This window comes from Hippopotamus amphibius, chromosome 3, assembly GCF_030028045.1.
Source record: "Hippopotamus amphibius kiboko isolate mHipAmp2 chromosome 3, mHipAmp2.hap2, whole genome shotgun sequence".
Classification (NCBI taxonomy): Eukaryota; Metazoa; Chordata; class Mammalia; order Artiodactyla; family Hippopotamidae; genus Hippopotamus; species Hippopotamus amphibius.
The window spans coordinates 55,173,468-55,201,318 of record NC_080188.1 but is presented as its reverse complement, the minus strand read 5'-3'; the positions used below and the strand labels follow the sequence as shown (position 1 = coordinate 55,201,318).

At 34.9% G+C, this 27,851-nt stretch overlaps 1 protein-coding gene across 4 annotated transcripts in view; it reads left to right on the top strand.

Moving 5' to 3' along the window:
* The window catches only part of WDFY3 (WD repeat and FYVE domain containing 3), a 250,654-nt gene that overhangs the window by 44,320 nt on the left and 178,483 nt on the right, over window positions 1–27,851 (top strand). For 2 of the 4 annotated variants that reach the window (XM_057728824.1, XM_057728823.1), the window contains exons 1-2: window positions 15,040–15,140; window positions 26,380–26,491. The exons of 1 other annotated variant lie outside the window; for it this stretch is intronic. The gene's annotated coding sequence lies outside the window, so the exon portion shown is untranslated. Of the gene's footprint in view, window positions 1–15,039; window positions 15,141–26,379; window positions 26,492–27,851 lie in introns of those variants that run through there. One more of the 4 variants, XM_057728822.1, reaches the window with a different exon arrangement.

The following is a 27,851-nucleotide window of genomic DNA, read 5'->3' as shown; positions in this document are numbered from 1 at the left end:
ATTGGCTGTGTTGGGTCTTCGTTGCTGCATGCGGGCTTTCTCTAGTTGCGGCAAGCAGGGGCTACTCTTTGTTGTGGTGTGTGGGCTTTTCATTGCAGTGGCTTCTCTTGTTGCAGAGCACGGGCTCTAGACACCCGGGCTTCAGGAGTTGCGGCACATGGGCTCAATAGTTGTGGCTCACGGGCTCTAGAGTGCAGGCTCAGTAGTTGTGGCGCAGGGGCTTATTTGCTCTGTGGCATGTGGGATCTTCCTGGCCCAGGGATGGAACCCATTTCCCCTGCATTGGCAGGTGGATTCTTAACCGCTGCGCCACCCACCAGGCCTGTATTCTATTTGGAAGAGCATTCTTAATACATCAAAACCCAGTTTTAGAATATCTTTCTCTTCTCCTCAAGTAGAAGCCAAATAGTCACTTGCCAGTAATCATAATGCCGAGAATATCTATTCTTTTAAAAATACTTTGACATAGGCAGGAAGGAAAATCAGTAGATTTTTCATCTAATAATTATGAATAATTTACATAAGTAAAGTCCACATTTGGTTTCTTTTTTTCACTGAGGATAACAGTGGTAGTGATCACGGCAAGATAGAAAGCTTGCTGTCAAGAAGGGGATGAAGAGGATTGGTACAATCACAGGGGAATGTTGCTGCATGTGTCTGTATTCACTGTTTCTCCTCTGCCCATTTCGGTAAACTTGCCTCCATGGCCTAAATGTTATCTGTTGCTTGTATTTTGCATTTCTTGACTTGTTTTTGTCTTTCCGTTTTTCTTTAGTTTATGTTGTTTTTCGTTCCTCTTCTAAAATTAGAGCTTGTCCACAAAATGGTGGTCTTCTTATCCTATCCAGCATAATGATAAAACATTTTTATGGTTAATATCTTACCCCTAAATATATGACAGGGCTGTACTTTGTGAATTAGGAACATCAAATGTAACTTCAAGATTGTTTAATATGAAACAGAAATTCTTTATTAGTTTTTGAAAAATAGTAGCATTCCTGATTATAAAATAGCACGTTAAGTGATTGGTTGTGTGCTGTTTGCCAAAAGCATGTAAGACCTTTTCTCCTAGATCCTGTTAATTGAGGTTTGCACACTTAAAAGTTTCTGCTACCGAGCAGTTATATAGTTTTGATTATTAAAAATCTAAACGCCCATATCTTTTCTTGGGAGTCCCATTTTTAAATGACTTTAAAGAGAGAGTTGTCCATATGAAAATAGAAACAAAGTAAAAATAGGCAGCTAAAGACTTCACGGCAGCAATGAACTTAGCTTTTATTTCCATGCAGTATTTCTGAATTTAGCTTGTCTTGAATGCCAAGTTCTTTCTATAAAAACAAAAATGCCCTTCTTTGGGTTAATTTATAAGTTTCTTTTTTAGTATGGCCTGTGGGGTTGGATGCTTGATATTAATGTTGGCTGTATACCTTGAAGGTATTACTGTATCAGTTTGTATTGATCTGAAATTTCTGTTGTGATAGGCTGTAGGTCTAATTAAATTCTGTTTCATGAATAATACTGAATCTTAAATGCTTTAATTTTTAAAAATTCTGGTAAAATACATAACCTAAAATTTACCATTTTAACCATCTTTAAGAGTACTGTTTAGTGACATTATATATATTCTGAATGTTTTCTAACCATCACCGATATCTATTTCCAGAACTTTTCTGTCATGTACCCGTTCTCCTTTCTCCTGGTCCCTGGTAACCTCTCTTTCTGTCTTTGAATGTCCATATTCTAGATATTTTATATAAGTGTGATCATACAAAATTTGTCCTTCTTTTTGTGTCTGACTTATTTCACTTAGTATATTTTTAAGGTTCTATCCATGTTGTAGCATGTATCAGAACCTCATTTCCTTTTATGGCTCAATAATACTCCACCGTATATATATACACCACATTTGGTTTATTCATTAATCTGTTGACAGACATTTTGGTTATTTCCACCTTTTGCTATTGTGAAATTTGCTGCTATGAACGTTGACACACAAGTACCTGTTAAGAGTCTCTGCTTTCAGTTCTGTACACACACACACGTATATATACACCTAGGAGTGGAATTGCTGAGTCATGTTGTAACTCTGGTTAATTTTTTTGAGGAACTACCATGCTGTTTTCCATGGTGGCCGCACCATTTTATATTATCACCAGCAGTATGCAGGGGTCTTATTTCTCCGTATCTTTGCCAAAACTTGTTATTTTTTGATAATAGCCATCCTAGTGGATGTGAAGTAGTATCTCATTGTGGTTTTGTTGGACATTTTCTTGATGACTAATGATTTTGAGCATTTTTTCATCTGTTTATTGACCGTATGCCTTCTTTGGTAAAATGTCTAAGTCCTATTTTTTTAATTGGGTTGTCTTTTTGATGTTCTTAATATATTCTGGATGTTAAACCCTAGTCAGAGATATGATTTGCACATATTTTCTCCTTTCTGTGGATTGTCTTTTCACTCTTTAGATAGTGCTCTTTGATGAACAGAAGTTTTTAATTTCAGTGAAGTCCAATTTGTCTATTTTTCCTTTTGATGCCTGTGGTTTTGTTGTCATATTAAAGAAACCATTGCTAAATCCAAGTTCATGAAAAATTGCTCTTATGTTTTCTTGTAAGAATTTTGTAGTTTTAGCTTTCAGATTAGGTCTGTGATCCATTTTAAGTTTATTTTTGTATGTGGTGTAAGGTAAGAGTCCAACTTCAAAAATACAGAAAAAAAAAAAAAAAAGAGTCCAACTTCATTTTTTTTGCATGTGGATTTCCAGTTTTCCCATCACTTTTTTTATTTTAAGTCCTTTCCCTAGTGAATGGTTCTTGGCCCCTTTGTTGAAAATCAACTGGGCATATATTTGAGAGTTTATTTTTGGGCTCTCTATTCTATTCCATTCGTCTATATGTCTATACTTATGCCAGAACAATGTTGTTTTAATTACTGTGTTAACTGTTTTATTTTTAACTGACTTAAAATTCTTAATATGTGCCTTCTATTCTGTTGATCTGTATGTCCACACTTAATGCCAGAACAAGGTTGTTTTGATTACTGTGTTAAAGGTTTTATTTTTAATTGACTATTTTATCATTCTTAATGAGTACCTTTTAAAATGTTCCTAATAAATCTTTAAATTTTGCATTTAATAGTTTTATTTAATTGACAGAACTCCAAAAAGAACTGTAAATATCAACTTTATAATGAGTTCTGCTGGACTTAGGATACCAGGAAAATTAATATTAAAGCAAGCAAATTTGGGGTTATTTACTTGATATTGCACTTTCTTTGTAAATTAGAAGGAAAAGCATAAAGACAAAAAAGTGAAATGTTAATTGTACTTGTTCACAGAAAGAATAAAAAGAATGGGAAAGACCAATTATTCACATAATCTATTAAGTGATCCTTTAATTTCATGTTAAATGTCACTTTTATTTTAGTGCTGAAAGTAATCTACTTCATGGAACTCTTCAGGAATTTCATAAAAGAAAACATTGGTATCTTGTAAGGAACATTTTCAATAAGGAACTGGTGATGACTCTTAATTATTAAGCCAGATCTGAATGACTGTTTATTAGGCTTTTTTTTTTTTTTTTTTAATGTTACAAATATCCAACTTAATTTTGGTCCTTCCACACTACAACAAAGATTAGAAATCTTGAACATCGCTGTTATTTTACTTCTCTATTGATATACAAATTTTATTTTCATCACTTTTTATAGAGTAGGTTTGTACCCCCTTTCCTTAAAAAATTATTTCCCCCAATGTTTTAACTATAGTCCTTAAATAAATTAGTTGGGATTTAGAACCATGAAGTAAAAATATTTTGTAACAAGAATACTTGGCTATAAATTAAAGGCAAAAGCCTCTAAGAAAGTAAATTTAACCTTTTTAAAGTTTGTTATAAAGTAATCAATTCTGTCCCATGAACCAATACATTAGAAAGATACCCTTCCTCAGTAACTCAGTTGATCACTTTCACTTTTTCTAATAGGTTTCACAATTTTTAAAAAGTTATATAACAGCCAGTCTTGTTTTCTCTATATCCTTATGCACTTATTCTACCCCCAAATTATTTTGAAACAAATCCCAGGCATCATTTCATCAGTAAATATTTTAGTAGTTTTGTGTGTGTGTGTGTAGGAACAGACTGCTAAGTTTATCGTTTAGGGCAAATCCATTCAATAAACTGTTTTTGAATTTCTACTATGACCAAGGTGCAGTGGGGGATAGAAAAATGTTTAAGGGCTTCCTAGGTGGCGCAGTGGTTAAGAATCCGCCTGCCAATGCAGAGGTCACGGGTTCGATCCCAGCTCCAGGAAGATCCCACATGCCACGGAGCAACTAAGCCCGTGTGCCACAAAAAAAAAAAAAAAAAAAAAAAAAAAAATGTTTAAGACATCATCTGTGTCCTAAAGAAACTTACTTTATAGCTTAGATCCAGTTCTTAAGTTGAAAATTTATGAGCACTGAAGTCCTGAAGAATTTGAGTCCAGTCTTAGAAAAACTAAATAGAATTCTTGAGCCAAATAAGAACAGTGAGCTGTATTTTGACATACCTGACTCACGTACTCAAGGAGAGGTAATGCAATATCCTTTTAGTCCTTTTATCTTAAAGGGGGAAAAAATAGAACTGTACTTGATACCAGCAATAAACAGTGTTAGAAATAGAGTTGGGCTTATCAGTTGTAAATGACTTAAAATTTAAAATTAGGTGAATCAGAATGTTGCAGAATCACTTACGCTTTCTTCATATTGACTTTATAGCTCCCATTTTTTTGGACAATCATAATTTTAAAATTCATTTCCATTTTTAGAATGTGCTGGTGATTTTTATTAATTTGGAAGGTATATAATATATACCAATTAAGATTTTTCTTTTATTCAAAATATTTTTATAGTACTGTGCTTTTCCCTTTTTTTTAGAGTTTTGAGATGTTGATGACATTTAATTTCAAATATAAGCCCAAGGTTCTGTTTTTGTACCTTTTTAATGTCCGTTGGTTTCACCTGCTACTTTTTGTCTTTCTTGTTGCTAATGTTTTTCAGGCCATTATCCTTACTAAAAATGAATGGCTGCAATTTCCTTTTTTTTTTTTTTTAACATTTTTTTTATTTATTTGGTTGTTCCGGGTCTTAGTCATGACATGCCAGGATCTTTAGTTGTGACATGTGGGATCTACTTCTCTGACCAGGGCTGGAACCCAGGCCCCCCCTGCATTGGGAGTGCAGAGTCTTAGCCACTGGACCACCAGGGAAGTCCCTGCAATCTCCTCTTAACTTTCTAGTAGAGAGAGCTCCTTTGGAGTCCTTTCCCATACTGCAGCCAGAGTCCTCTTTGTAGAACGCAAATCTAATTTTCTTATTCTCCTTTTGGAGATTCTCAATGTCTCCCTTCTGCCTTTAGATAAAGCCCAGAGTATGGTATATCACACATTTCTTTACCCAGTTGAAGCTTATATCTCCAGTCCCTTCAAGTGTCATCTCTTGTGCTTTCCTCACTCCTTACTTGTGGATATTTATACACACCTTCACTCTTGCCTCCTGCAACAACTTCTCCTCATCTTCCTCTCCCTTCTTTTGAAATCTGATATTATGTGCTAGGTATACAGGTAGGGTCTTGTTATTTACTTTTTTAAAGCACTTTTATGGCATGACCAGCCTATTTAATTTCATCCCCTCTATGATAGATATAGTGTCTTATTTGTTTTCTGTGTCTTTGGGGCCTGGTGACATAATAGGCACAGATTGATATTTATTGAATGAATGAGTGAATGAATGTTACTTACATTGCTGTAATGTAAATTACCATAAAGCTTTTTTTAAAAAAAAGCATTATCTTATTTCTGGAGTGGTTTAGCTGGGTGGTTCTGGGTTAGAATCTCTTGCGGCTGTCGTCATCAGGTTGTTGGTCAGGGCTATTGAAAGCTTGACTGGGGCTCTCCATAGGGCTATTTGAGTATCCGCATGACACAGAATTCAACTTCCTTCAGAGCAAGTGATCCAAGAGAGATGACAAGGAGGAAGCCACAGTGCCTTTTATGACACGATCACACATAGTCACTGCCATTACATTCTGTTCTGTCACTAAATTTAACTCACAATTAAGAAGAGACTCTACCTTTGAAAGGAGTATCAAAAAATTTGTGGATATGTTTTATAACTAACCACCACAGAATGGAGCAGTAATTTATGATTCTCCTTTGGATGTGACCAAAATTGGTCATTTTTCCTCCTTTTGAAATACATTTGTTCAAATGGAAATAAATTTTAAAAGTATGCCTTTAAAATATTTTATTTTTTTAACTTTAATAAAATAAAATATATATAGTTGATTATATATATATAGTTGATTAACTGTGTTCGTTTCAGGTGTACAGCAGTGATTAAGTTATACATATATATGTATTCTTTTTTAAATTCTTTTCCCATTTAGTATTTTACTTATTTTTGATAATACAAAGTAACTAGATTGCACATAAATACAGATATTTAAATGAGCTAATTATTTTCTAAATATTCATAATTTTATAGTAGCTCTTTCACTTAGATTCTGGAAATAAATCATCTGTTTTATATTGTCTGTAAAATGAATGTGATACAGAATTCACTGCTTTAAGGCTTATTTCAGGTCTTCAAAAACTGAAACACATCTGTCTGTGAGCCGTATTTACATACTTTTAAGAGAGAAAATGATAATCTTTTAAACTTGTAGCTTAAAACAGTTTAAATTAATTGTACAAAATTAGTCTTTTTAGCCTAACATATATAACTTGCTCATTCAAGAAAAATTGGAGTCCCTGATATGTGGCAGGCATTTTACGAGGTGATGGGTATATATTGGTGAATAGTATAGACATATTTTTTCCAGTTGGAGTTGATCTGTTGGAGAGCAGATAATAGATTAATAGATATCCATGGAGGACATAAAGAAAGCAGAGTGACAGAGGACTATGGGAAGACAGATGCTTCCACATGGTTAGAAAAAGATTTCAGGGAAAGTGACCTTGACGCTGGAAACCGAAGGAGTTATCCCTGCCAGGAGCTTACAGGAAAAGGGAATGCCCTGCAGTGTGAACAGTTGGTGTATGAGGAGTTGAAAGGATGCCTGGAGATGTCCAAGGGGAGCGTGGAATGACGTCTGAGAGGCGGAAAGAGATGCTGTTATCTAGTTGAAGAGGCCGTGATAAGGAGTGTGGGTTTCCTTCAGCGTTGTTGGAAACCATCAGAGGATTTTGAAGTTATGATTTGTGCTAACCACGCCCACCCCCTGCAAAAATAAAAAGACTTTTTGCCCGCAAAAAAAAAAGGAGAGGAAGTGGGAAAATATTATATTATATTATGTATATCATTATATTGATAGTAGTCAACATGAACGATGATGGAGGTTTGTTCTAGAGTAATGGGAGAGAAGAGGATGCATTTGAGTCCTAATTTGTAAGTCGAACCGGTGGGACTTAACATGAAGTGTGAGGGAGAGGGAAAGTAAGGACAATACTCAGGTTTGGGGCTTGAGCAGACTGGTAAATGGCAATATCCTTAAAATGAGATTGGAGCTCATTGTGAAGGAAAATTGAGTTTATTTTTGACAATGTCAATTTTGTGATGTGTGCAAGTCATCTAGTGGACATGTCAGATGGCAGACAGTTACAGAGTCCTGGAGCTCAGAGGTTTAAGAGGAGATACACAGATGGTATTTAAAGTTGTGGGATGGATGAGATCCTTTCTAGGGAGGGAATGCCCTAGGAACTCCAGCTTTTAGAATTTGCATGTGTAGACAACATTCTTGCTTTTACTTTGTGAAACAACCAAAGACAAAACTGCAACACAGAAAATTTGGTTTATTTCTATCTACTATATATTAAAGACATATATGCTTTTTTTTTCCTTCAGTTTGACAGTAGTATGGTATATGAGAAAAAAATTTAAAGCTCCACCAACCACTTGTTGAATGAGTAACTAAGCCACTTACTAGCTGTATGACTTTGGAATTTTACCTCTCTGAGCCTCAGTTTCCTTATCTGCTAAAGAGAGTAAGAGGAGAGTTGTTTTGAAGATTAAATGAATCAATTTATCCAAAGTGCCTAGGACAGGGTCTGGTACATAGTAAATACTCAATATTCTTTATTTTCCCTTTCCTTGCTCTAAATTTGTTTATGTGTATGTCTGTGAGCAGGCAAGCCACTCTGAAACAGGTGTTATATTTAATGCTATTCCCCCTGTGCTCAATGTTAGAAAGGTAGCTATAGACATATAACACTTAAATATATGGGTGTGTAGCGTAGCTTCTTAAATATCTGAAAACTATTCTTTGCTAAATGTTCATATACTGTTTTTGTCCTGCCTTTCTTAGACTGTCATAGCTCTGCTGCCTTCAAAGAAGATTATCTCCTAAATAATGAAACACTAAGATAAAGGCTTGTTTTGAAATATGTTTGAAGTCTGAGTATGAGAATGAATTAAAACAGTATTGTAAAAATTTCCACTCTTCTGTACTAAAGCTTTGTGATTATTAACATAGAATTCTCAGTTGTGTAATAAATTGTTCATTGTCAGTTATAAAATTGGGTAATCTAATACTTTGAAGGCAAAGATAAAGTGTTAAATTTGAACCTATGAGGTCTGCTTCTAATGCATCCTTTCCCTCCCTCTCTCCTTCCTTCTCTCTTTGTCTCTTCCCTCTCTCTCCCTCCTTCCAAATAAAAGCAGTGACTCAAACAAACTCTCTTCATGTATGCTCACTATGGAAAATACTCTAGAGGTGTCCCTTTGCTTTGAAATATGTGATCATGTGTTTAATATTCAGAAGGAAAACATTTACTCCATATGTGTTATTTCAGTTTTCTGTCACCTAAATGTACCCAGTATAGCTACCAGTGTTTTGGAAAGACCAATATGCATTGTGCAGTGGGGTTTACAGTGGACCTCCTTATCTAGTGCCCCACGTGTGGGACAGCCTGCAAAAGCTTAGTCCTTTGTTCTTTATTAATATTTCTTGGTACTTACAGGTATTGGCACAGTATTACAGAGAAACTCCTTGTCCCTGCAAGACCCTGTCATAAAGTGGAAAATCCTGTTTAGTAGATTTATCACAACCCTATTACCTTTCGTTTATGAATTTACATCATTGTAGAATGATATGCTATATTTCATCAATTGTAAGGTGTACTTTTTTCTCATTTGCAGAATTTTGAAACTAGAATCATCTTATATTAGATATAATAGGAAGTTATGTGTTTTGTTTTTTTTAATTGGCAGTGAATTTTCTTGGTCATACATAAAATAACAATAGTCTTATAATTGATGGTAGCTTGTATTTGATGAAATTTGGTAGCTCTTCAACTGCAAGTCTCTAGCCATGGAATACATTTGATATTAATTAATGCTTATGTAAAGTAAGAGTCAATTTTTTAAGATCAGATCATGTTTTTTACATTTGTTTTCTACTTGATGTTGTTAAATATAACACAAGAGGTGAGCAAACTTTTTCTGTAAAAGGCCACAATGTAAATATATTAGGCTTTGTAGGCCATACAGTCTCTGTTGCAGCTATTCAACTCTGCTGTTCAACAAAAGCAGCTTTAGACAATACATGTGAAAATAGTTATGTTGCAGTAAAATTTTATTTACAGAAACAGGCTGGGGGCCAGATTTGGCCCATGAGCTGTAGCTTGCCAACCCACAGTAGAACATTATAATGATCAAAATCACTTCTTGAACATTCACTCCCCAAAATACTTCTGGATCATCTTCAAGCCTTGTGCATGTATTCTATACCTAAAATTTTCTTTTTGTTCCTGTTAGTTGTTTGATCTGTTCCATCTGTATGTGTCTAAGTCAGGGTCATCATATTTAGGTTCATGAACCAGTAGATATTTTGTCTTTGTCCATATGAGTGATATTTGGTTCAGATGTGTTACGCACTCTAACAAATGATTTGCCAGTTTGTGGTTTGTTTGTTACTCCATAGATAAGCTAAGATCAGTGAAAAAGTATAAACAGATTAATGAGTCAGAGCTTTTTAAATACTGTGCCTGAGAGTAATAGTTTAATTCAGCCCTCTGCCTTGATTGTGAGAGTTGGTAGCAGGAAGTCAGCTGCATTTGGATCCATGCTAATAAAGTTGAATCTGAGAGGTAACCTAATGAGGTTGAATATGAGAGGTAGCATAATAAAGTCATTAAGAGTACTCACTCTGGAGCCAGACAACCTGATTAAATCGCTCTACCACTTCCTAGTCTTGTGACCTCGGGCTAGTTATTTAACCTCTCTATGCCTCAATTTCTTCTGCAAAATGTGAATAATAATAGTACTTACCTCATAGGGTTGTTTTGAACATTAAATGAGTGCCTAGAATTTAACTGAAATAAATATAAATAGGATTTTAAGCATAAGGTATATATGATCTTTAGAAATAATTTCATTGCTCTTGAATTTGTCAGAATATTTGCCATTTAAAATGATAAATTAAAAGGAGCTTATAATGAATAGTATTTTCTCCTTTTTACCATGAGCATATTTAAACTATCAGTGTTTTCTCTGTGTTTACCTCCATAGCAACATCCAGTATCTGGCTCTCAGTGAATATTAATTAAATGAATGGGAATTTGTATTTTTGTTTCAAAATGCTAATTTTATAATTATTTTCCTAGCTTTTATAAGACCCATCTTTTGTCTGGTTTGGAGAAAGTAGTCTCTTGCTTGTTGAAAAACATGTTTTATATTTCACTATAATCTAAAATCTGTGAATTGTTAAGGCATTTCTGTAAGCCATTATTACTCTCACTTTCATTGCCTCCTAGTGATATTTCTGATAGAGACTGCTATAACCATATACAAATATATTTAACTTTTGTTTGATCTCAAAATAGGCTGGGTTAATAACTGACGTATTAAAATGGCTATGAAAAAAAGACTGACTAGTTCATTATATAGCAATCTTGGCTTCAGTTTTTCTTATGCCATAACTTGTGAGATGTAAATTTATTTCAGTTTTTGGTGATAAAAGTGCCTCTTCCATAACATTTCTATGCTCACCTATATTTTCTTTGTATAACTACCATTAGGTTTAACCATATAAAATTGTTGATACTCTACCCTTTCTGACCTAACAACAATGGCATTTTATGACTCAACCTAATAGAAAGCAAGATTTTTTTCCTAAAAGTCTTATGCTCTTTGTAGTTTCGTTTGATTTCAGCAATTTGTGACTTTCATTCATTTAACAACATAATAAACTTTTTTCATCTTTAACTTTTGATAATACACACCTTCCAGGAGCCTTTGAGAACTATAAGTGGTTGGTTAGAAGCTATTTGTTAAGCTTCTTAATGTTCTGGCACCACGTAAAAGGCTTTACATGGCTTATCTCTGATCCTGACAATAGACCTGAAAGAGGAATTAATATAAATGCAGAGCTAGGATTTGAATTCATTCTAATGACCTAGTCATGGAAGTTACATAGTGTTAACTCCCTGGATCCTATTTGTTAAGAGTCCCCATTTAGGAGGAAGGGAGATAGGAGATATTTTGAAGATATCTAAGAATTTGTTGACATTTTAAAGTCACCACACAAAGCTGGAGACTTTTGGATGTGTTTTCCGTCATGATGAAAAATTTATTTTGCCCTTTAAAAATTTTTCTTCTCTTTGATGTCGATGTAAATGATTTACAATTAGTGGTCATTCCTGAGTCCTTCGTCTTCCAGATTTTAACTTGAGACATGGTCTATTAGTTATACACAATAGAAGCAATTAGTTTGAATGTTCCGTACTGGTAAAAGGATCTTAATCTTCCAGTTTTTTGTGTTTGATTTTTTTAACCAATTTCATTGGATTTACAAAACACATAACTAATTTAAAAGTTTTTATTGTTGCGCCTGTGAAAGAACTAATTACCTTACTTGTTTTCCCTGAAAATTATTTTGTATTTGCCAGATTTATCTTTTGATTAAATGTGGGTGACAGTTAGTTTCACACTGCTCATGGGCAGTATGCAGGTCTGGCTGCCCTAAAGAAAATTAGAGACCTTGAACAGAACTAAAACATATATGGTAGAATCTTTCTTTGTGTGTAAGGAATACGATGCCAGATTTTCTAGACAGCTTGGAGATGAGTGTGGAAAAAGAGCTGACAACCATGACACAAAACACATCTATGTATTTATGGCTAATCTGGAGAGCAGGATGGGGGTGTTCTGAGATAACTTGAATTGCAGTATTTCTTCATGTGTATGTCATATTCGACAGGGGAAATACTACATTGAGGGTTTTATGTTCACCCTCATATCACCTGTCAAACTGTGTGCACAAAAATCAGAGAGAAATACTCTCTGTGATTTAATGCTTTATAGTGAATCAATGACAAAAACCAGGAATAAAACCTAAGAGTATGGTGACCTACACCACACTTGCTGATCTGATCTTCCTTGGTAAAGTCTCATTCTTTGGTCTAAATTTTTAGAGACTGTTTCCTTGTTTATTGTTTTTCTTTAACCTACCATACTGTTTTATAAAATTTTTATTTTTCTAATTATCACACAGCAGAATTTATCTTTCTTTAGTATACAGATCTATGAACTTTGATAGATACACAGATTAATGTAACCTCTACCACAATACAGACATAGAACAGTTTTATCACCCCTAAAGCTTCCTTGTCCTATCTGTTTATACTCTTTCTCTCCACCTCTAGTCCCTGGCAACCGCTAATCTGTCTTCATCAACAAAGTTTCCTCTTCTTAAAATTATCATATAAATGGAATCATGCAGTAAACTTTTTGAAACATTCTTTCATTTATCATAATGCCTTTGAGAATCATTCAAATTATTGTGTGTATCAAAAGTTTATTCACTTTCACTGTTGAGTTACATGTGTGTGCCACAGTTTGTATATCCATTAACTTGTTGAAGGACATTTGGGTTGTTTCCACTTTTCTGGCCAAAATGAATGGAGCTGCTATAAACTTTTGTATATAGGTTTTGTGTGATCATAAGTTATTTCTCTAGTATACAGATCAGCAAACTTTTTCTGTAAAGGACTAAATAGGCTCTGTTTTAGGCCATATGATCTCTATTGCAGCTACTCTGCTCTTGTAGGGTGAAAACAGCCATACACAATACGTAAATAAATGGATGTGGCTGTGTTCCAACAAGACTTTATTTACAAAATGGGTATGGCCCATGGCCTTAATTTTCCAACCCCTGTTCTATGGTAAATGTCTAAGAATAGGTTTGCTGGGTATATGATAAATATATTTAACTTGATAAGAAACTGCCAGTTTATTGATTTTTAAAAAATACTTAGTTTAATAATATTTGAATTATGGAATTTTAATGAACTCAGACCTTATAGCTCACACATAGGCATACATGATTTATGGTAAGACAGATTTTGGTCTTGTCTTACACTGAGGCTCTATTTTGCCTTTTACTTTCATTCATATTCATGTGACGTCTTTTGCTTGGATGAATCTTGTCTTCCCAGATAAAGTACGTACCCAAATTTCAGTAATTTTTATTTGACTTAAGATATGATGAGATATTGCCGGGAGGTTGTTTTCTTTTTTTTTTTTTTTTTTTTCAGGAATATATTAAGGACAGAGAATCACAATGAGAGCTGCTAGATTTATAAATCAATCAAACAGTTGATTTTTTCCTGTAAATTGAGTGTGACTGGATAGGCAGCCATCACACCGTAACATAACAGTCTCTTTATGTATGTTTGTTATTTTTTCAATATCAAACCCAGACTGTTTATCCATAATGGGAGCTCATCTGGGAGATCATTATCTTTATTTTGTGTAAGTTCCTGATGACAAATTAGGTATTAAATCTTAGGTTTATGCTCATGTCCTTGGAGTTCTTCTAAGGAACAGCATTCTACAGTTGCTTTTGGAAAGCTGTTGTTTCTGTTTGTTTTGTCTGTGGATGCAGAATTAGCTTTCCATTAGTGGTATTTTCTTTTGATTCCCATTGCCACAAATCAGAGGTGTGGGGTTAAAAGGAAGGCAAAGGATCTTGGATATACCACCGGTTAATGAAATTGGAGATGGTGAATAAAACAAAGGAGATATATCTTTCTGGTTATGGTTTACAATTAGTTACGCTCTTCTGAAAAAGCAGTGAAGCCCTGGAACCATGTCAACATCAAAGAGGTAGAAGAACACTTGGTACTAATCGTAGTCTTGATGCGTTGGTTGAACGGTTGTGTCTCTGTGTGGGAAGTGCTACTGTTTATATATGCTTTTTATAGGAGGTAACTATTATAAAATACAGCTAGTTACCCACTATATTGGACATCACAGGCTTAAGCTCTTCCATGTCCCCTAGGTTAGAATCCTGTAAAAGAGATGTTACTTCTTGGAAGTCTAATTGGTTCACTTTGCTTCTGATTTTTTGTAGTCAAGCAGTAGTCGCTATCTCTGTCTGTTCATTTATTAAACTTTCTACGTTTGGTTGTCTCTAAGTGTGTAACTTCTTTGTAAATCAGAGAGATTTAAAAGCATTTCCACGGTTTGATCCTGTTTCTTCCATAATGCAGTTATCCAGAGCAGGTTTGTCCTGGGTGATTAGGCTTGTCCAGAGAATGTGAGGTGAAGCTCTGCTGAGTGCTGCACTGTGAGATTTCCTGTGTCACTTTGTCCTGTATTAGGAACGCTCTGATGATTTAGGGCACCTTTGCCCAAGAGTTTTAAACGTACATTTCCCATACTTGAATGTTATTTACTAACAAGATAAAAAGGTCAAGGGTGGCTTCCATAAAATATGATCTTGCATTTCTGTGTCAGTGGTGCTCGACCCTGGGTGCACGTTAGAATCCACTGGGGAACCTGTGAAAGCAGTGCCTGGGCTCCAGCCCCAGAGATTTTGATTTGAATGGTGTGGGTCCTGGGCATCTGAATCTTCTTTTGAGACCCCTAGTTGATTACGATGTCCAACCAATGTTGAAAATCCCTCAGGTATAAGATAATTCGTGGACCTGGGCTAGCCATGTCAAGTAAAATATTCTGAATTAGAGACTAATTCATAATCTTTTCCCCCCCCTCTTTCCAGTTGGAGCCCAGATTTCAAGTCTTGAGTAAAAATACCGTCAGGGGAATGGGCCTTATTGTGCTCACACATTCAGAACCTGTTATCCAAGGAATTCCCTGAAGGTCAGTGTACGGAAAGAGAAATTAGTGGGGTTTTGTTGTTAATCTTTACTACCATTAAGTTTACTGGTAAATTAAGATTGCACATTACTTGTGAGTAGAAATGCCTTTTTTAATTGACTAGAGTATTAGTGCTACCATTATAAATTTGATTAATATAATATCATGTTTAGGAAATACAAATGTATCTTCTCATATTATTTATTTTTAATAGGCTATTTAAAGGAGCATACTATTATATATACATCTTTGTGCTTATACACATGTAACGTAGCTTTGCAAAGATATTCACGAAATTAAAAACAATGATTGATTCTGGGAAGGTCAACTGGGGCCCAGTTGTGGGATATTTACTTTTACTGTATCTTCTTTGTGGTATTTATTTAACCCCAGGCATATATTAAATTTCAGAAAATCTTTTTCAATACATAAAAATGTTTTCTTTTTAAAGTTTTGCAAATATGCTTATAGTTTTTTCTATTTGGAGAATAGAAAATAACATCACAATCATTTAAATTGAAGATCTCTGCTTATTGTTCGGTATATTATCTCTTTTATGATTTATCTTATTCATTTTATTGGGGTATAGTTGTTTTACGATACATTACCTCTGGTTTTGGATGCATTATTTAGGTATGTATCTGCTTTTTCCTCTCCTGTGCACAAGTCCTGGGTTTTTATTTTGCTTTACATTTTCCCATGGCTCTTTTATTTCACCATAGCCAGATTTGTCTCTCTTTATCTGTCCTATTAGTTCTTATTCCTTTACTCCGTTTCCTTACTTAGCTGATGACACTGCCATTCTTCCAGTACCTCAGGCTGGAAATCTTATTCCTCTTTGTCTGTTCTATTTGATCCTGAAAGACATCTCATTCCCAGATTGTTAATCCTATATTGGTGACATTTTCCCATACCATTGCTCCTCACCCCTACCTCCACTGGCGCTGCTTTTATCACTGAGGGATCGTTAAAATACCCATTTCACACTTCACACTATGCTTAGAAATATCTTCTCAGCATATGTTGCTCTCCTGCTTAATGGACATTTATTGTTACCCTGGTATGAAAGGCCTTTTATGATCTGCCATGTCTACCTATTCTGTGCAAACCTCATCTCCAGCTTTTCGCCCCATTCACCCTGTGCTCCATCTCTGCTAACCTACTAGAAGAACCCATCGGCATGTCTTGTGCCTTCTCTTCAGGATACATGTGGACTATTTGCTAGAAATAAGGTCAGGCCTATTTGTCAGCTGAATGAATGCGTATTCAGTTTCCAGTACTAAGTTCAAATGTCATCTTCTCTGTTGATTGTTAAATGCTTCTTCCTTTGTGTTCTTATAGCATCTTGTTCGCTTATGGTTTATTATAGCAATCACATTACTTCTATGATATTTTTTAACTTAACTATGAGCCCCTAGAGGGTAGAATGTGATCTGTTTATCTTTCTATTACTGGCGCTTAGCAGGGTACCTGGATATAAGAAGTGTTAAAAATGAACACAGAAATAAAAGTTAACGCGTACAAAATTTTGTACTGTTTATAATCACTTGAACTCACTAATTCAGTGTTTTTAATAACTTAGTAAGAGCTAAACTAAACTGTACATTTATGAAGAAAGGATTTACTAAGATGAATAACTGAGGTTGAGGAAGATGTTTACCTATTTAAAAGAGCTGGCACTTTTAAAGTACCTTTAGATATTTGGAAGAATACTTTTTATGCAAATCGAATTATGGTAAGTACAAGACATTTTGATGATTTAAATCAGAAAGCAAAGTAAGCCTTTATTAACATAACCAGAGCTTATGTTCTTGAAAGTAATAATGCTTTATTTACTTAACATATATTCTGTTGTTTCAACGTTTACTTATTCTCTTTCACTGCATATTCATTTGGTTGTTGATACCCCTTTATTTGCCTTTTATCATTTCTTAGCTTGAATGTAAGTATCATAGTAGAAATTTACCATGGTTCACAATTTTATATTCCTTTTAAGTACTTTAATATATATTTAAAATTGCCTCTGTGCTAATGTTTTAAAACAAGAGTTATCAGTTTATAGATCTCAGTGGTTTATAACTTCTCAGATTTTCAAATAGGAAAATGTAGGATTGAGAAATTTAAGTTCTGCCCATCTATAGATGTACTTAGTCTTAGTGGATGTCTAAATTTATCTACAGTAGTTAAAATAAAGGATTTCCATTTAAAGATAGTTGAGTAAAAGCATTTGTATTTTGTTCTCCTTCCTGATGCTAACTGTACATAACGAAGAAAGGATGGAGAATAGGGCAGAAATCGTTTAACTTCAGTGAAATGAGGAGAAAGCCACAATCCCAAGCCTCAGAATGCAAGAAGAGCTGTAAACTTCAGAACAAATTGAGGAAGTGTGCAAACATTTTAAACATGGCCCAGAGCTCTCCCAAAGTAGGTGGCATAGGGACTACACAGTGGCAGGCCAGGTGAGGCTGCAGGAAAAGACACAGATGCACTTTTTATGCTGAAAACAGTGGGAAGATGCAGCAGGTGGAGGAGGTAGTATACAGAGCTGTCGCCTTGTTATGAGTTGATTCAAAGCAGCCCAAGAGAAGTAAACACTGAATCACAATGCAGACAATACACAGCTTAACACTTTCCCTCTCTCACTCTCTGCTTTAGCCTTACTGGCTTCATTATAATTATCCAACCATGCTAAGCACGTTCTTCCCTCCAGTCTTTGATTTTGCTTGTCCCTCAGCCTGGAAAATTCTTCCCCTAGAAATTCTTATGGATTACTCCTTCACTCATTCAAGTTTCTGTTCTGGTATTAGCTCCTTAGAAAAGCATTCCTTGAGTGTGCAGACTCAAACAAGCAACCTGGGAACATTCTATTCTCAAAGCTTACTTAGTTTTTCTTCGTAGGAATCACCACCAGCTTTATTATTGATTTTTTTCTCTCCTTGACTAGAATCTGAGCTCCCAAAGGACAGAAACTTGTTACTATGCGTATATTCCCCCTCTCTATTCCAAGCATCTAGAACACTGCCTGGCACATAGTGGTTGCTTAATAAATGAGCACACAGGTCTTCCAGCAGGCAACAGTATGTACCCTGTACAAACTGAGGAATCCCATGTTGAGAAGCTTAAAGGACATCATCAGCCAATAGCAGTAATCGGTCCTTATTTTGATCCTGATTCATATAAAATAACTACAAAAATAATGACATTTATAAAATAATTGAACATTTAAACACTGGATACTTGATATTAAAGAATATATAGTAGCACTATGAATCAGTCAAGATTTAGTTGCAGAGAACAGAATCTATTCTAGCCAGTTTAAGCAGGGCGATACTTACTGCAGGGTATTCGTGGTTTAGGAAGGGATAGAAACGGCTTAAGAAACAGATTTTAGGCTCATGGTTGATCTTTTACAGACATCTCCCAGGACAATACCACAGAGCTGGGCCATCAAGGTAGCTGCTACTTTCTCTATGCGTCAGGGTATGGTTGCAAGGGTTTTAGCAAACTATGGCCAAAAGGCAGAATCTGGCTTCAACGATTTATGTGTGTCCCTTCAGTTAAGAATGATTTTTGTGAGACTTCCCTGGTGGCACAGTGGTTAAGAATCTGCCTGCCAATGCAGGGGACACGGGTTCAGTCCTTGGTCCGGGAAGATCCCATGTGCCGCAGAGCAACTAAGGCTGCGCACCATAACTGCTGAAGCCTGCACTCTAGAGCCCTCGAGCCACAGCTACTGAGCTCATGTGCCACAATTACTGAAGCCCACACACCTAGAGCCCATGCTTCACAGCAAGAGAAGCCACTGTAACGAGAAGCCCGTGTACTGCAACGAAGAGTAGCCCCCACTCACGGCAACTGAAGAAAGCCCATGTGCGGCAACAAAGACCCAATACAGCCATGAATAAGTAAATAAAATTAAAAAAAAAAAGAATGAATTTTGCCTTTTTAAATCGTTGAAAAAATGAAAAAAAAATAATGGGGTTCTAAAACTAATTATTATTGAGGTATAACTGACATCCAGCATTTTATTAGTTTTAGGTGTACAGCATAATGATTCAATATTTGTATATGTTACAAAATGATCCTTACAATAAGTCTAGTTAACATCCATCACCATACAGTTATATTTTTTTTCTTCTGATGAGAACTTCAAAGATTTACTTTCTTAGCAACTTTCAAATGTGTAATACAGTATAAGTAAGTATGGTTGCCGTGCTGTTCATTACATCCTCATGACTTATTCATTTTATAACTGGCAGTTTGTACCTTTTGATTCTCTTCACCCACTTGCCCACTCCTTCTCCCCCCCCCCACCCCCCCCCCCCACCTCTGGCAACCACCAATCTATTCTCTGTACCCATGAGACTGATTTTTTTTTTTAGATGCCACATATAAGTGAGATCATATGGCATTTGTCTTTCTCTGTCTGATTTATTTGACTTAGCATATGCCCTTAAGGCCCACCCATGTTATCGCAAATGGCAAGATTTCCATTTTTTTTTTTAATGGCTTAATAATATTCCATTGTGTATGTATACACATTTTCTTCTTCCATTCGTCAGTGGACACTTTGGTTGTTCTCATATCTTAGTTGTATATAACGCTGCAGTGAACATGGGGGTGTATATATCTTTAGATAGTGTTAGTGTTTAGTTAGCATTTTAATTTTATTCAGATAAATACTCAGGAGTGGAATTGCTGAAAATCATGTGGTAGCTCCATTTTTAATTTTTTGAGGCACCTCCATACTGTTTCCATAGTGGCTGCACCAGCTTACATTCCCACCAGCAGTACACAAGGGTTGAATAATTTCTTTATGGCACCTAAGAATTTTATGAAATTCAGATTTCAGTATCCATACATAAAGTTTAATTAGAACACAGCCATACTTTTTGATTTACCTGTTGTCTGTGGTTGCTTTCACACTACAAAGGCAACAGAAACCGCATGGCAAAATACTTATTATCTAGCCCTTAAAGAAAAAGCTTGCCAACCCCTACTCTAGAATGCACACAGTATTGTGGGCAGCCATATGCGTGTGTCACACCCTGCCTCCCAGCAATCAGGAGGGTAATTACTGAATACTGAAATCTCTGTAGCTTAAAATTGTAAATGTCAGCAAGAGTGTGGTTTCTGCTTCACTTCTGCCTTTCAGAATTTGGGCAAGTAGTTTTGATTGGCTAAACCTAAATTGCAGCAAGAATCTATTTGCATAGGAGTCTGTGAAAACCCTGCTCTTTGCTTTACAGCCTCTATAATGTAAACATTCTGCCTAATTCAGCTCTCAATGCCTTTACAGAAGTTACAATCTCTTGCTTCGTTTCTTCTTCAGTAAAAGCAGACTGACAGACTTTATCCTCTTTTTTTTTGGCGTAATATTGATTTATACTTAATGCAGAAGTTCTGTGATGTTCCCGCACTGTATAATTTATTACTTTCGTAGACAAAAGACTAGAAATTTTAGTATTGATATTATATACATTTATGTTTTGTGAGGAACATATGTATAAGCTCTAAGCAAAATATTCATATCGGAATAAAAATTTACTCTTAGCAACCTCACAGGAATAGACTTTGCCTTTAAAGTAGCAGAGTATGCTAAATCAGGGCAATCAGATAAGGATTCAGGGAAACATTTTCTGTGAGAATATTTTGGTAAAAGAATATTTTTAATTTAGATCCTTAGTCATAATATTCTAACTCTTTGAGGTTAAGTCTAAATATTTTCAAGGGTAGACCTTGGAAAAACAAATAAATAGAAGCACAAAGTCAGAGTTTGAAGAGAGAAAGAAGAGACATAATGAAGTAAATAAAATGTAAGTAAATAAAATAAAATGTGCTCGTGAGGCCTGAGCACACTAGTGTGCTGATAAATGTTTATCAACCAGCTGTTCAGGAAAAGACCCCAAGAAACCCCCATTTTTAGTGTTTGTTGATTTCTTTGGTATAAATGTACTCACCATGGCTGGTTTCAGGGTATTAAGGTTTGACAGCTGGCTCTCTACAGTTTCTGAAAATTTGGCCATGAGCTTTCGCAAGCTGGTATGAGCTGGATCCACCACACTACTTAGCCTAAGAACAAGGTAAGGAACAGCAGAGGCAGAAATAGTTGACATTTACATTTATAGTGAATATGGAGGGAAGATATTCCATGAAACCTGAATTTCTCTTTAAATCAAAAGTAATCATTTTATAAAGATAAAAGTACATTTTATTCATAGAAGAATAAGATGAATAGTTTCTGTTGTTGGAGTACATTTTTCCTAAGGTTATTAGCTCATTTTTTTTTCTTTAATGGAAAAAATTGCTCAGAACATGTTAAATTACATAATACATTGTTGTATTTAATTGCTAGCAGTATATTTTTATTTGTAATTCACTTGGATGCATTCTGCGAGAAAATTATTTCCTTACTGTTTCTGAATATTATTCCATATTTAGGATTATGTGGTTGAGTGCATGGTGTGAGCATTGGGAAAGACTTGAACTGAAGAGAACAGGAAATTTGAAGGAAAAGAAAATGTAGTTAGGTGTATGTAACATTTCCTTGATCTGTCAGATGCGTGTTAAGATACTAAGAACTCTCAGCCAAGGTATTACTCATGAATCATATTTCCTGTTGCCAGTCTGGTTACACCCTTCGTGGGAGATACACAGAGTAAACATGGGTTTTGTTTGTCTTTTTTTAACTTCTTGGGGACAAAAATACTTGGATTAATTTTGTCCAAATGTTTTTAGAGAAGAACAAATAGTACTATCATTGCTAGGAATAGTTAGAAAATAAAATCATAGTTGCTTTCATAAGTAAAATTATTTCATAAAGACGAAGAGACAGTTTCCGTTTAATAGGAAGAGCACTGGCCTTCAAGTTATGTGTCTTGAATTCAAATTTCACGTAACAGTGGTTATTGGATTTTTTTTTTTTTTTTTTTTGGCAAGTTGCTTTAACCTCTCCGAACTTCAGTTTCTTAATCTATAGGCATTGTACCACTTGTGGTAGGAAGTAAGTGAATACATTTCTATGAAAATAACTATCATTGTACTTGGCTATGGATCTTAACTCTGGATTTCCTTGACAAAAACTGATGCAGAGGCAGAAAACAAGAGTTCCTTAGGGGTTAACTCCAGCCCTGGCTGCTAATTGCTGATGCTGTTCCTTTAGACTCTTAAAATGATTCAGGGGCAGAATGGCTGGTGTTTTCCACTTGGAAAAACTGATTACAACTCATGTGTAGAAAAGTTTGCGTGTGAAGAATTAACATGCAGAGAACAAAGCTGCAAAAACCTGATTGGCTAGAATAGCCTTTGGACAGGCAGTGCAGTTATTTGTTTTCTTCTGTTGTTGAAAATCTTCAAAAAATATACTTCATCTTCCCTGATACTCTTCTCCTCACAGCCCTGCCACTCTGCAGCTAGATTAGGTTTCCCTGCTGTACTTTTTTTCCCCTAATGTCTTATGCTTCCCTGGTATAACATGCAGTACCTGTATCACACCATAGACTGTCAGCTCCATGAAATCAGATATCCTAAGACAGTTGTCATTTCATAACAAATGGTAAATGTTATATATGCTAGTTTTTGTTGATGTTCACCACTGTATCCCAGAGATCCACATAGAGCAACAGTGGCTGACATTTTATACTTTACTGTTGATTTGAAATATTATAATGCAGAAGTCATCATCCTTAACCATACTTCCGTAGAAAGAATGGCAGATTATGCCAAAGTTGTAATGACTCCAGAATACTAATTGAAAGTTGCTTTCTTTTATTAAAGCCAAATCTAAGTTGTCAAATACTACAGAACCATGTTGGTATTCCCAGTGCGACTTTCTGTTGATGGAAACCATGGGTAGGTTTCTCTGAGGACTGGAAGCTCAGATTCATTTTGTTATTAAAAACTGCACAATTTACTTTGACATAATAAAGAACCCAGTTTTATTTCCCTTTTCCTCTGATAGTGGAAATCTTTCTAGATCTGAGGGAAATTGACTGGTTTTGCTTGTCCCTCTCTGAGTCGGGTCCTATTTCCTTATCGTTTATCATACGTGGCAAGTTATCATCACTGGCCAACCAAGAGAGATGTTCCCTCCTCCCCAGGAGGGTGAAGGAGTCTATTCAGACTCTGTTTTGTTTGTACCATTCTAATAGTCACAAATGTTAAAACAAAAAGACAGAAAACATTCAGCCAAATATTCCTACAGATACCAGTTTTTTTCTTATTGCCTATGGAGCAGATAAAGTTTCCTTTAAGGAAATTTTTTAATGTCAGAGGAATAGAAAGGCTGAAATAAGGAATAGCTAAGAATCACTTTATAAAAAAATACCTACTTCTATCTGATTTAAATATGGTTTCATTGAGAGTCATTCAAGAGATGAAATAGTTGTTATTTAAGAAATTTTAATCGTCTAATATAAATATGTAGTTCTTATATAAAACACTGTTGGGCTTAGTTTAACTAAATTCAAAAGTACTGCAAGGTAATTATTTCCTTTAAAGAGCTGTACATTTAGTGAGGGACAGGCACAGCCCTTCTGAAGCGTTTAGTGTTGCCCTTCATTCATATGCGTTCTTGCAAAGTATTTGTTTCGCATGTATATCTAATGTTCAAGAACTGGTATGTAATATATATTTCATCCTATTTCTTAGTTCCTTTCATTCATTCGTATGTTTTTAACATGCATTCATGTGAAATATATACTTTTAAATGAATGCAAATGGTTGTCCATCAACCCTGTTTTACTTACTCAGTTTGTTAGTGATAGGCAGTAATACGGACCTCCAAATAGCCCCCAAGTCTCCAGTCACCACAAATAACAGTTCAGTAAACAGCCATTTACAAGTTGTCACCGTGAAGAATTTCTCCAGGTATATGCTGTGGAGCAGAATGCAATACTGAGTAATGCACACTGCCCTTTAGATCCTCTTTCTGTTTTCCTGTCAGTCATATATGTGGGTCCTGTCCACATCTCTGAGAACACAGGCTGTTTTCCAGCTTTCTGCTTGTTGCTAACCTAATAAGTATAAAGTGGCATTTCCTTATTTTAGTCTGCATTTCTTTGATTATCGAGTAAATTAAAATATCTGTTGTTATGTTTGATGGCCTTCCAGTTTGCTTGTTCATATCTTTTAAAATTGCCATATTTTTCTTACTGATTTGGGAATTCCTTGTAAATTCTAAATTATAACCCCTTCAGTTTTAGACATTTCATATATCTTCTCTCATGTGTTAGCTCTCTTAGTGTTTGGTGAACAATGTTCTTTACTGAGCCAAAATATTTAATTTTGATGTAATAACATTCATTTTATTTTTGTTTATGGCATGCAGCTCTGAATTTATGCTTAAGAAAATTTTGCATGATTCATAAAGATATCCTCATATATTTTCTTCTCTTAACTTTGTAGTTTTAAGTTATACCCATCTTTGTGTATGGCTGTACGTATGAGTCTAGTTTATTTTATTCTAAGAGTTTGTCACTTTCCCAATACCATCTACATAACAATCACACTCTTTTCCTGTGACCTTTATCATCTGTTAGGTTCCCAGTACATAGGAGGATCTGTTTCTGAGCTCTGTCATCTGCACTTTGGTTTGTTTGTTCTTATGTCAGTCAGCCACTGGTTTTTATTACCTTGGTTCGGTAGAGGACTGTCTTTGAAATTTAGAATTATACGATTTAATTTTCAAGCTTCATGAAATTTCATTGTTCTCTTATCTTCCTTAAAGACATTTATGTTATGTTTAACAATCTAACTAGTAACTATTATGATCCTTGAAACATATGTATTGAAAATTCTTGATCAATTTCTTTAAATATTACTGTATTCCAATTTAAAATCCTCCTGAAAATATAATTAAATATAATTGTTTAATGGGTCTCTTTTTTTCCCATTTTGTTTAAAGTGTTAAATTTTGCTTTTTAGGAGCAGTCTGGATATGAAATTAAATGAGTTGTTATCTTGTCTGATGTTTGAGAGTATATTAAATAGTATAAAATTTTTTTAATCATTCAGAAATCAAAGATAAGTGAAGTTTTTTAAAAATCTGCGTAGATAATAGCAAGTTTCATTGTAGGAATTGTTATTTTGAAAAGCCAGTACAAATATTTCAAGTAATCAAAGTTGGTTTAACTTTCAGTATTTTTGAATGAATTAGTATATGTTCTACTAGGAACATTAATGTATACATAAATCAAAAGTAACTGAAATGTCTTGGGATGACTCAGCTTTGACCATAGGATAACTTTCCTGAATGTAATTTCAAAAAGAAAAATAAACATGAAAAATAATCTATCTTTTCTTGAATCTCAAGTCTTTACCTGCTGCTTTTCCCTGCCTAGTAAATTTTGCTTAATACAAATTGTAATTTTTAGAATGCTATATGTGCTTTGTAGGGGGAAGGTGCTTAACAAAATGAAACTTTATACTCTTTATATATAGAAAATTTTATTTCTTACAGCATATGTTTTCTGTTTAAGCAAATTTTCTGTTTAGGCTTTTGGACTCAAAAGCCTAGACATTTGAAATAAGATAACTAGATGATGTATTTAATTTTAACCTCCACTGCTAAATCTGCTAGCAAATATCTGAAATAGGAGATTTTGCTTGTAAGCCTTTACCCTTGTCCCCCAGCTCTAGTTGAGAAGTTAACTGTGAAATATAAAAGGAGCAGAATGAGAAGGATAGCTAGTGTGCTCCAGTCCTGAAAGAAAAATCTATGCTTTTTTAGATTGTTTCCCAAAGTAATGAGAGTTTGGCTTTATTATAGAGTGTTTTAAGTAAATAAAATACATAAATAAACCTAGGAAGTAGCCATCTCCTCAGTGTCAGGGGGTCAGTTTATTCAAGGTAGTATTTTATGTATTTTATTACATGGCATTCCTTCTAAGAGGAGGATGAGACTGCTACTGATGTAAGAAAAATATGGTAAACTGGGTTGTACTATGCAAAATTATTCACTTTAGTAACTTACTTCCCAAGAATAAAAGACAGTATGTTTTAAATATTATTGTTAATATTTCAGATGGACTTATAAGATCTATTAAATAACAAACTGATAAGAATAGCATTTCTCCTCTCATTCTTCCCCAAAGGCATTTTTTAAAATAGGCTACATGTGATCAACAGTGAAATGATGTAATTAGGACATGGCTATTTGTGGTGATCATTCTTATGTTTTGCTGTGGTGGAAAAATAGAGAAGTGTAGCTTTCTTACTCTTTTCTCCCCTCCTTTCTTTTCAGCCTTTTCAGTCTCCAGCCCCCATCCCTCAGCCCCTTTAGTGAGAATGCACCTGTACCCCTCAGCTGTGAGACGTTTTTGTATTTCATGTGTAGAAAATCTAATGCCAAAATGGTAAGCAAGCAATAACACTCTGATCAGCAAAGGGTTGTATCTGGTAACATGTAATTTTTTTGTCCTTAAGATTTATATCCGTACCACCTTTGATATTTTATAGCATGTTTCTTTAAAGATCTCATAAGTTTCCTTACTGTTTTCATTCATATACATCTATTAAGTGAATTAAGAGTATTTAAAATAATTATAATAAAGGAGTTTCTAGAAAAGTTAACAAATAAGATATCAGCAGGAAGATTTCCTGCCTCACTCCATTCATCTAACTGTTCATCCAGCTGTCCATAATACATTTATTAATTTATCTTCAATGTTTCAGCTACTGTGGCAAATACTAGAAAGTTGAATATAAGAAACATAGGTCAGTGACCTCACACTAGGTTCATTTTCAAGGAATGGTAGAAGAACTTCCTGTTCACTAGAAATACCCTCCATAAATCTTAAGATGTTTTTACTATACCTGGGGTAGGTTGAGAAATACCCTTATAGGGGGTCAGACTAGGTTATTGACTGTTGACTATTAACATAACCCTTGTGGAGACGCTTGACGTGGATATTAAGTGCATGTTTTTCTAGGGGATGAGAATGAGTATTTGTGGATTTAGGGTGGGTCAGACATACAGAGTAAATGAACAAACCTTCTTACAACAAGGAGCAAAGAGCAGAGAGAAAATTGTATGTTAATTTCCGGCTCCCTTAATTACTGATGAGGTTATACAGCCTTTGATTTATTTTCCTTTTTTGTGAAATGCCTGTTTGTCTTTTGTCCATTTTTTTACTGGATGGTTTGCCTTTCTCTCATTGATTTGTAGCCATTCTTTACATATTTTGGATCTGATGCTTTTCTTGTTATTTAGAGGTGTTGCAAATATTTTGTTCCCAATTTGTGGATTGTGTTTTCTGTTAATTCTTCATGTACAGAAGTCTTTAGTTTTGATAAGGTCTTGTGTGTTTTTGTGTGTAGTTGTGTTTTTTGTTTGTTTTTGTTTTTCAAATTAATATCTTACGAGGACATGGTGACTGTAAGCTACTGAAAGTAGAGCTACGTGGCTGGAGCAGAGAGAGATTCAAGTGGGGTGGAGAGTGCCTTGTTAAATATTTCTTTGAATCAATGATTAAGTTGCTGCTATAGAGTTAGGTTTAAATTATTTTGAAATTAAATAAGGTCCTGAACTATTCATGATAGGTTGCCAGGCAGTAAAAATATCTGAGTAGGCCATTTCAGGAAGAAGAAAGACCATGTGGGAAAAGCATCAAGGGTTTGAAATTGCGTGGCCTGTTCAAGGAACAGCACTTAGGTGATATGGTGTGAGCCAAGGCTGAGAGGGTGGATATTGCAGAAGATAAAGCTTTGAAATTA